Genomic DNA, 10,425 nt, shown 5'->3' with positions numbered 1-10,425 from the left:
GCACAGTTTCAAAAGTACCGGTTTGGTACTGGTATCGGATAAAACCTAAACGATCCCCATCCCTAGTGCTCTGTTGGGATTGTATAAGTGGAGTAGTTCAGAAAGATAGCTGGGTGCTAAATTATTCAGAATTTTAAAAGTGAACAAAAGAATTTTCAAATCTATGCGATATTTAACAGGGAGCCAATGTAATTTGGCTAAAATTGGAGTTATGTGTTCATATATAAACAATGAATTTAACCACTTGGAATTTTTTTTCTTTTATTCTCTATATGGACAACAGTATCGGACCACACGTCTTAACATCAGAATTCTTGTTTTTTTCAAACACATTGCTAAAGATGTATAAAATCAAGCATCTAACCACGCAGTCTCGTTTTCCAAAGACTTGTGAAAGTCTGAGTTATTCTAAAGAGCCTACCGAGGTTCCTACTGTACAAAAGTCATCAGCACTCTGCTGACTCAATAACTGCCTCCTCTGGCATTAACACCAGCAGAAATAATGCACTGGGAGCTTCATATCTTCATAGCATACCTCTGTCACCGCCGCTAACTTTTCTGAGACATGTTATTGAATTCAATTCAATTCAATATGAGCTCATATTTTTTGTGAAATAGTACAATGTCTGAGTTTAAACATTCAATATGTTTTTAGTTGGGACAAGGCCACATTTACCACTGTGTAGCATTACCTCTTCTTTTACCAACGGTTGGTAAACATCTGAGAACTGAGGAAACCGGCTGTTGGACTACCGGAAGAGAAATGTTATCTCATTTTTGTCTGATATAGGATCGATTCTAGCTGATCAACAGTCCTGAATTAAATGTGTTCAGTTGATGAAAGATCTGGACTACAGACAGGCCAGTTCAGCACCCAGACTTTTCTATTACAAAGCCATGCTGTTTAAAAAGCAATGTCTTATTGGAATATGCCACACAGCAAAATCTCCAGTGTTAAATTAACACTGGAGATTTTGCTGTGCAGGGTTTCCCTGAAACAGATCAAGATGGGAGTATATGTTGCTCTAAATCACATATATATCTTTCACTACTGTGCAAGCTGCTAATTCCATAGGCACTGATGCACCCCCATATCATCAGAGATGCAGTTTTTACAAAACCATGCTGATGGTTAGTGGGATGGTTCCTCTCCTCCTTAGTCCAGAGAATGTAGTGTTAATGTTTTCCAAACCAAAAATTCAATTTGTCTGTCCAAAAAACAGTTTTTCACTTTGTCTCAATCCAGTTAATGAGCTTTGACCTGGGGAAGACAGCTTTAAGATTCTCTTTTTATGTCCAGTCGTGTTACTCACCGGTTGTCAATTAACTTAGTAAATAGCAAAAATGCAGTAAAAGCTTCTTATATTAACCATTTACTTCTCCAGCCTTCTGCTGTCCTGGTCCCAACTTATTAAAGACATGTTAAATTCAAAATGATTGCCAAATGCAGTTGTCAGATCTCTTTATTCGGATCTGAAAAATTGAATATGGTTTGAAAAAACAAATGCTTCATATTTGTCCAGCCAAATTATGCCGCCGCTATGAACAGTTACATTAGGCATAGGTGAGTCTGATTTCCACTGATTTTACACGTCTGTTGTGTAAAGGGCTTTACCTGACTGTAAACCAGTCGTGAACTATTGTATAGGAGAATTCAGCTTAGTAAGGTTTATCTACTATGTGATTGATTGAGCCAGTATATATATAAAGAAAACCTGTTCATTTAGATGTAACCTCCTGGGCACTTTACATTCATTGCATTACATTACAACTTTTACAATTAAAAGTTCACTATACCTTTTAGCTGTTGCAGAACTTGGTTTAAATATACATTTTACTTGTCATTTACAGGATCTTATTTCAGAGGTATCATTGTGTAACATTTAAGTTGCTTTAAGTCCTCTTGGTTATTTACCAAGTGGAAAAGTGAAACAAACGTAAGTCTCGCAATCCCTGAGAAATATATCCAGCTCCAAGTGTAGTTAAAAAACTGTTCTGTTGCACTTGCAATAGAAAGAAAAACTTTAGTCAGCTCATTCACAACCAAGAGAGTCTGCAGAAGGTAACTTGCACAAATTTTCCATGTATGGACTTTTGCAGACCTGTCCAGGGTGCACGGTGCCTGTCGCCCTAATGCACTTACTTTTACTTTTTGCAGTCTGTTTTTAACTTTTGTCAAACACAGAGAACACCTGTCTGCTGACAAAGGTATCTTGGGCTCACAATGTTTTAAGGCTAAGGCTAGTGGTCTTAAAATATACATGAATGGTGAATAATCTGACTGCTGCATTACTCTGCTCACATATACTATATTTTAATATAGTACATATTCCCTTTAAATGGTCATTGTTAACATATATTTATGTTTCCTTTTATCAGATAATAGAAAAAAATGAAATAGTACAAGAAACATGATCCACTGAGACAATAGTAATAACCAGCAGACACATCCAAATCAAATTCAAGCTGCTGTTTTGAAGTGCTAAATCCAGATTTTATTACTACAACATTTTCTGATCACTCAGACAGACAGTAGATTCACATACATACAAAAAAGAAATTAAATGAGGAAAAAGAAAAAACAATTTTATATGCACTTCTTTCTTTTTTTTAGCACAATGCAAAAAAAATTTTTTTTCAGTGATTTTAGTTGCTTTTCTCTCCTCTGCTCTGATTTCACCACTCCAGCTGTTTTCAGTGTGTGCTCCACTCCATGTTGAAAGTTCATCCTTTCCTCACCCACACAGAGTGAGAAAATAACAAAGGAGATACTACTAGAACTTAATGTTGCTCGAATTGAAGACTGTGTGCTCTCTAATTGTAAGAGCAATAAAAGATTTCCAACAAACGACAGTAAGCAATGACTCTTTCTCGGGCTTGTCTTTGAGATAAAGAAACAGGCTGAAAATTCCTTCACTATAATGGCTCTCTGCATGTTTTTAAATATGCTTAGGTAACGCAGAAAATTAGATTAGACACTCTGAGGCTTGATTACAAATTAATCTGTTTACCACAGAACAGTTTGTGGTAAGTAGAATAAGACTTGGGAAAAAAGAGAATGGCCCTTTAAACCATTTGAAACCATCCCATAAATGTTTTCCCTTTGAAGCTAAACTAATTCAATTACCTAGAAACTGTAGATCTAAGTGTGTGCGTTTCAGACCAGAGATTCTCTCCTGCACAGCAGATGTTCTACGTACTGTAGCTGATTAATTACAAGCCTTCAGTTGCCGAACAATCGGAGTTGCTTATGATGTGCTAGAATGAGAATTACAGTCAATAATTGTAGAGTTGTACAGCTTAGTGAATGTTCGGAACTTTTTCAAAAAAGGTTTGGCCGGTTTTATTTTCACAGGCTGCACTTTTGGCATTTTCATTTTTGTGTAGCCCCCCCCTTTCTGTCACATCTCTCATCAATCTCCCATTATGTTAACTGCAGCATTCATTGTTCCAACAAACTGCTGGAAAATGAAACAATCCAGCAGCCTCTCACCCAGTGCTCAGAGGTTGCCTATCTTATTGTTTTATTAAGAGCATAACAGCATTACAATTTAAAGAGATATTAAGAATGGATAACGTTGACTTGAAAATTAAAATATAAACCATATAAATTAATTGCACATATTGAAGTAATGGTATAGCTACTGTGAAATGCGGGAAAGAAATGAAACCAAATGCAAAAAAGGAAAAAAATAAAATATTTAATCTCGCTTGTATTTTTTTCAGTATCATTACAATGCTTCTCACAGCAAGCTGACAGCTGATATCAAGAAATGGTGTAAACCCAAACATCAGCATTCACAACACAATAGCAGCTTTGTATAGATGCTTCACAGAACAGCATCCTTTCTTTTATTTCCTGTAAAATGCATCAGTGGGTCTGTCTTATCCCAACACCTAATGAATCCTCACATCATCCTAATATCTGGAAGACATTTTACTCTTATTAAGTCTGACAAAAAAGCCTTTTTTTAACACCATGGATACTATATACTGAAGTGTGTTAAATTGAATTCCTTTATCACACAATCCCAAGATCATTGACTTTAACTAACGTGTTTATATAAGTTCAAAGTTAGGTACAGAAAATGAAAATCACCCAAGATCAGGTCTTGCCCATTCATATGAGTACCATTATATCATAGCCTAACAAAACAATACTTCAGAATTTATGCATTCATAAGAATAGAATAAATTCACTGTTGCTGTCACAGGAGACCGAATGGTGAGGTACTGCACAAGACAGCTAAGCACAACAGCCTTCTCAGTTGTTTTCCAACAGATTCCTCCATACACATTTCATCTCTTGGGAGAAAGAGGCATGAGAGTGGAATATAACAACTCAACATGCAAGAAAGGTGACCCTAAAACACTCTCTTCTTTTAATGGACAGCATTCCCTTGGAAAAATCCCTACTATTAGGTTCATCATGGAGGAGCAGACGCTACGAAGGACTTGACTTGAAATGTGTCCAAGAACTACTGAGGTTACTGTTCTGGAAAGAATATGTCTGCACTCTGAAAGAGCTGACAGTAACCTGCAATTAGAATCAATGGTGTAAACATGCATATAAAAATACAGCACAAGTCAAACAAAACTGTTCTCAAGATGATTCCTCATTTCCAATCAAACTTTTACAAGAGAAAACACAGCACATAAAAATCGTTAATGCAATAACGAGCTAGAAAACAGCCGTTAAGCAACAGGGCCTAAAGACATTTTCACTAGGGTTAAAGATTAAAATGTGAAAGGTAATTCGACCTAATTATGTTCAAGACATGATTAAAAAGTTCCGAGACTGTTGCAGTTTTCCAATAACTGAGAGCATCACGCACATTTAATAGGTGCAAGTGGTGTAGAAGGGAACAACTTTGATGGGGGTGGCGCTGGATTACTTTTATGGGCGCGGCCTCAGGACTTGTGAAATGTTACATTAAAATCACTGGTTTCTCAGTGTTCCTTTGATTTCTATAAACACTGCTCATGCTCTCCGTGTCTTTGGAGGTAAGACTTATTAAGATACCACAGGAGTAGATATGGAGCTGTAAAGTCTGGTGTGAGCTCCAATGAATTTTAAGTGAGGCATAAAAAAATTGCCTCCTAGGAATCATTTGGCGTATCAATGCCCTGCTTGAGGTAATGAGAAACAAAAATTAAATATATAACAGTATAAAAAAGAATGCAAATAAAATTATGAATCTTAGGTAACAATAACTTATTATGCCTCAAATTCTATTGAAGATTATACACATAGCTTGCAAGCAACCCCTTTTTGTCTGTCGTTATAACACTTTTGAATGCATTCCCAATCTGACAAACACAAACTCGTTTACCAGTTACATATATATTTTTTTAATGTTTTATTTATTTATATAATCAAATTTTACTTTCTTTCATATGAAAGTCAAAAGTGTCACTAAATTCAGCTAATCTTTCATTTTGTACTATCAGCATGATGCAGATATAGCCTTAGACCCTGTATTTGACTCCCATGAAACTGCATAGCCAGTTTTTACACCTTCATCTCACTAATCTGTCTAGAGCATGAGATTGTTAGACGTTTGGAAGATAAAAAATCAAAGAGTGTTGTGCTTCATCATGGCCCTGGTAGATAAGGCCCTTTACTGTCACATAAAATCAGGAGCTGCCTACTGAAAAACACTCCATCCTCGGGCTATTCCCCACCATCATCACTACTCTCTCCATACCATCTCTGCAAATACTTGGTGTTCGCTTCACTGACAAAGTCCTTCCTTACACCTATTTCAGCACGCAAGTAACATGTTGAGTACAGGGTGCTACTGCGCGGATTTCATCAATGAAGTCAAAAGGTTTGCCTTGTTGCCCCGATAATCAACTAGATGTACCATTTCAACTAATGAGAGACCCATATTTTGATTACAAGTGTGTTCCTGTTTTCATTTCAACTACTACTTCATAAATGCATTGCTTTGTTTCAGTTAATAACCTTTAACACTTTAAAAGCACATATTTAAGCTATGGCGCAGAGGAAGCCTGCAGGTATCTTCAGATCACTTGCTCAAATTAAACACACTGAGGACAGCCCAAAGACAAATGATACCAGGGCAGCATAATTAACCAACCTGAGGCTGTGGGACATATTAGCAAACCAAAATAAGTTATTTTAGCCATTCTGAAAGCAGTAGAAATCAAGAAAGGAAAGCCCCAGGTTGATGCAGTCACGTCACTTGTTTTAATTACACACTGCTAACTCACACAATTGTCATGGTGCGTGGTGTTTTTGTACAACCTCCTGGCTGCAGCGCACGAGTCAGATCAAAGCAGCGACGTACATATGAGATGAAGATACGAGGCTGAAGGATGCAAAACTGCGCTCAAATTAACAGTACTTATTTTGTTCACACACACGCTTTAGCATTGCAATGTCAGTGCGACTTAAGATTGCCTGTTTGACTCATTGGACATCAAATCCAAGTCATTCATAACAGTGACAAGTGGATGAGGGTGCTGAAAGTCAGTCTTTCTTACACAGATGCTTCTAAGCAATTATATAAATTAAGTTGTCAGATGGGTCATGAGGGATGTTTGTCTTCCAGGCTGTGCTAGACCAGCCTGCCTTACAAACAAAGTGCTAGATAGGAAGACAGCCAAAGAGGAGTTTGCCACTGTCAAGATTACCAACACTTCTTAAAAGGAATTTCTTTAATCCAACAAATGCATGTCATCTCAAATCACTGCATGGAAAATTCCCAGGGCCTACATTGTTAGTCACGATTATGTTTTGAGCACAAAATTAAGCCCTTGCATCCTCTGGACAGTGAAAAACATGTTGTTTATATATTTGAGGATGCTCAGCAATTTCCTATCACTGCCTCACTGCGCTTTTGTCACCATAGAAGTAGCTTCAGAGTGCTCTACAATAAAGCAGGATATAGTGTGATACCATATTATCCTTTGAATAGCTTTGCTCACAACACTCTACAGGGACATGTTGAGCGCCACTTGTGCTCCGCACAACATTTTTGTCCGTTTTCACTTTATTAGTTGCAGATTTGTCAGTGAAAATATGATTCCCTTGGGTGGTGAGACAGTTTCTATCCCTAGCCTCTCTCTTGTCACTGCTGATATGCATTTTTTTTCCCCCCAAGTGTCCCAAAGGCCTTCACCAGAGTTGTCGTTTTTAATTAGCCATACCCTAAATGCGTGTCTGTTGGCCATGTCAATAGTCATTTAATTTAGGAGGATGGGGCAGCTGTAACATCAAGACATCTTTCATTTCAATCAAGGTTAGCCGATTTACTAATTTGCATTTCATCTCACACCTGCCCCCATGTGGATTTACAAACATTTTAAAGCATGCGCTGCAAGCAAATAACTGATTTACATATGATAAAGATAGGGGTAACCTCTAATTCATGCCAAGTGAAACAAGCACAGCTGTGCGTTCCCTCCACCTTTCCCCCTGATATGCAGGTGAATCTCCTTTTGATTACTGCATCTGGTGACTTGAACTATACATCTCTTGGTGAGATGAGCCATTTTCAGATAATCTTAGGAAATTAAACCCAGCTGTACAATGAACTGATATGGCAATCATTTAAGCACATAGGGCTTATGAAATATAGATATACATCTATAATAATATTAAGGCAAATTATAGGACATTTGAAATCCCAAGCATGCCTCCAAGTTATACTTCCATCATTAAGTCTTAATGGATGCTCTATTACACTAACAGAAAACCATAGAGCCACACTGTGATGTGGGTTATATGATTGTAACACTGCTATACAGTTTTAGAGATATAATTCAAAGCTATTTAGTTATTGGTGTTAAATTTGACCTATATTTAGGTGAGGTTTCTGTTTTTTACCCTTTTTTTCATGGTGAAATATGGAAAGCTTCCTTGAGTCATAAATGCTCCATGTTTGTTAAAGTGGAGCCTTGTCCTCATGCTTAGAGTGAAATATACCAGTTGGAATCAAGGGAAAATAAAACAGAAACCCACTGTTGTAAGAAAACAAAGATACAAATGGTTTTGCTGAATTTGCCTGAATTTTTTGACATTGTAGTAAAACTCCATATTGACTGCATCCATGTTGCAAGCAGTGTAGCTCTGCCACGGTGTATTGTATGTGACGTAGGCCACAGAGTTTAGAATAATTCATGAGGCAAATCAGAGAGAGAAGGCTACTTTTCTTTCAGCATATCCCACTCTCACATACACAAACTATACTTACACCATTGCGTATGTAACACGCTGGGTGTCAATAAAGCGAATGCCATATATTTCACAATTTTATAATTTATGGAGTAAGAACTATTGTTTTTGTTTTTTTTACTGTTGGAAAATGTCTGTCTTTTTCTTGAGCTTCACAGATACATGCTGCATATGAACATCTACCACCTTCAAAGCAGATCTGAACATCTGCTACTACATGTCAGCTTCTGGGAACCACTGAAGGATGCAGACAAAACTAGTTTCTATATTTTTAGAAAAAAAAATGTTCCAGGGGCTCATCATTTAAAACTTTATGACTCTTAAATATTGTATTGACATACTTAGTGACCTTAAATTATTACAATGCTGTTTCTTAGTGCCTCGGAGTGGCAAAAATGAAGAAAACCCCAAGCAGCAGGGGAGTTACTGACAGCAGAAAGACCTTGAAAGGGTGCATTTTTCTTTGACAGACTTAATTCCTTCTGCCACCGCTTGGCTAATTACTGTCATTGAGAAGAAAGTCACGCAAACTTCTAAGGGGAAAAAAAAAGAAAAGAAAACATATCCTAATTGAGTAATTGCTTAATAATAGCCATTTCATTTCTGTGCACCATCCAAACACATCAATAAGACCAAACACAAGTCTGTGGGCCTAAAAGCCACAGTGGACAACCAACTGTCACCAGTGCACTTAGACCATACTATTACACTTTGCATTCAACACAGCCAAGCTGCAAAATTAGAGTTTGGCAAATCTGCATATCTCTGATTGGATAATTCCTATGGGTCTACTTGTGTGGTAAGTGGTGTGTTAGAAGCCTCCTGTTCTATTCTAACCTAAAAATGCAATCCTCCCTCCAAAAATACAGATCTTCTCCTGCCCTCACAGTGTAGCTCTTTTTCTTACAAAGAACATTTAATGGACCCATTTGAGATGCTAGAGCTCAAATCTACACATTGTTTTTTCTTTTTAAGACTGCTGAAGCTTTACTGTAGGACACCGCTAATTTGACTTCAAAACTGAAGTCATTATTTCAGCGAGCCCCAGGCGCGATGAGCAGCTGAAATGGTTCAATTTGACACTTTGTTGTGTGTTTTGTGCATATTGAAACAGCTCCATCGCCCACATGCTTAATTTTGACTCTGTCACTCTTTTGGAAAAGGTAGAAGTTATTGAAGCAGCGTGGTTGGAAGTAAGCAAAGCGGACAGTCTGAAATCTAAAATGCACCCCCCAAAACTATCCAGCTCCTTACAGGTTTTCATTTATTTATTTATTTATTTATTTATTTATTTATTTTTATGTTTTTCATGGATATCTCCAGGTTGTAATCTCCAGAACTTGTCTCTCTTTAGACAACCCGCGTTCGCTCTTACAGATCCAGCTCTACAATCGATGGGAAAAATAAAAGAAATGCGCGTAAAGTGAAATACTTTAAAATACTCACGGAAATACAAAAAAGTCGTCCTCGGTCTCCGGGTGATAGCTGCTGTGGTAGCTGACCCAAACGATGGAATGGCAGCGGTTATATCCAGTGAAGTCCGGGTCCTCCTTTCTGCCGCTCTATGTGGTTAGTCAGCGCAAACAGCACATCCTTAAGCACAAACAGCAGGAAACAGGTACACTTCTTTCGGTCTCGAGCTCTTTACCCCCTAGAAGCGTGAAAGCTCGTCCTCGACTTCGGGGAGCTTACTGGATGTGCCGTGCGTCGTGCTGGACGTAGCTTTGGTTTAGTCTCTTCTCTGTCAGCCTCCACCGCTGCAGCCGGCTGAGGCTCTGTCTGCAGCGCAGCATCCCATCTCCCTGGTGCTGAGGAAAAAAAGGTGGCCCTTAGATAGTTATAAGGAGTGGCATTGCATCAGTGCATCGGTTTCTGCCACTGTACAAAGATCTTGGTCGGAATATGCTTTTCTATCTGCTGGTCCCTTTGATGCTGAAGTTGATTAAGTGGGGGTGGAAAAAACCTGCTTTGTAAATGGCTGAATATACCCCCTCTTTTCAAGAGTGCGCATATAATGCTGACTTGGGTTTCCCCCCTTTTTGTTCATTACCGTAATACATACACGTCTACAGCCCCATTAACACATGTGTAAGGCACTGATAATTTATTAAAACTAATTTTTATATACATTTCCAGTCGAGTCTTGCTGCTGAATTTTCTCCCCATTTTTAGCCTATTGTGAAATATGACAAAAATGTTTTTTTCATCGTTATTTTTAACAT

The 10,425-nt window shown here is 37.9% G+C and overlaps 1 protein-coding gene across 4 annotated transcripts in view; it reads right to left on the bottom strand.

Annotated features, from left to right (window-relative positions):
* cntn5 (contactin 5) overlaps positions 1–10,159 on the bottom strand; it is a 115,799-nt gene extending 105,640 nt beyond the window's left edge. For all 4 annotated transcript variants that reach the window (XM_005735931.1, XM_005735932.1, XM_005735933.1 and 1 more), the window contains exon 1: positions 9,650–10,159. The gene's annotated coding sequence lies outside the window, so the exon portion shown is untranslated. The remainder of the gene's footprint in view (positions 1–9,649) is intronic.
* Between the last annotated feature and the right edge of the window lie 266 nt (positions 10,160–10,425).

Source organism: Pundamilia nyererei, unplaced genomic scaffold (assembly GCF_000239375.1).
Source record: "Pundamilia nyererei isolate P.nyererei 1_Seehausen unplaced genomic scaffold, PunNye1.0 scaffold00066, whole genome shotgun sequence".
NCBI classification, from domain to species: Eukaryota; Metazoa; Chordata; class Actinopteri; order Cichliformes; family Cichlidae; genus Pundamilia; species Pundamilia nyererei.
Note: the sequence above shows the minus strand (reverse complement) of the source record. Positions and strands in the feature narration are given on the sequence as shown.